Below are 307 nucleotides of genomic sequence, written 5' to 3'. Positions count from 1 at the left end.
GCTTCTTGACCGCTTGTGACATTATGCATGCGACACTAACAACCATAATTCCTTTTATGTCCCCCTTTCATCCACATTTTTTGTTTTATATTTTGGCAAAATCTCTTGTTGAGATGTTATGGTTCGTATATGCCTAAGTTCTAATTAATTAGAGGAAAATATAAGCAGCAGTTTAAGTAGGCAATATTACTTTCCAGTCAATTCTTACTCTGTCAATTTGAAAAAAATATCTTCCTGTAAACATGAGTCCTTTGCCCACTTGATTAAAAGCCACAGAGGCAGACCAACTAACTCTATTCCCCTTTGT

The 307-nt window shown here is 35.5% G+C and overlaps 1 protein-coding gene across 1 annotated transcript in view; it reads left to right on the top strand.

Moving 5' to 3' along the window:
- LOC119586379 (tubulin beta chain-like) overlaps positions 1 to 307 on the top strand; it is a gene marked incomplete in the record, with an annotated part of 16708 nt that overhangs the window by 14231 nt on the left and 2170 nt on the right.

Source organism: Penaeus monodon, chromosome 21 (genome assembly GCF_015228065.2).
Source record: "Penaeus monodon isolate SGIC_2016 chromosome 21, NSTDA_Pmon_1, whole genome shotgun sequence".
NCBI classification, from domain to species: Eukaryota; Metazoa; Arthropoda; class Malacostraca; order Decapoda; family Penaeidae; genus Penaeus; species Penaeus monodon.
Note: the sequence above shows the minus strand (reverse complement) of the source record. Positions and strands in the feature narration are given on the sequence as shown.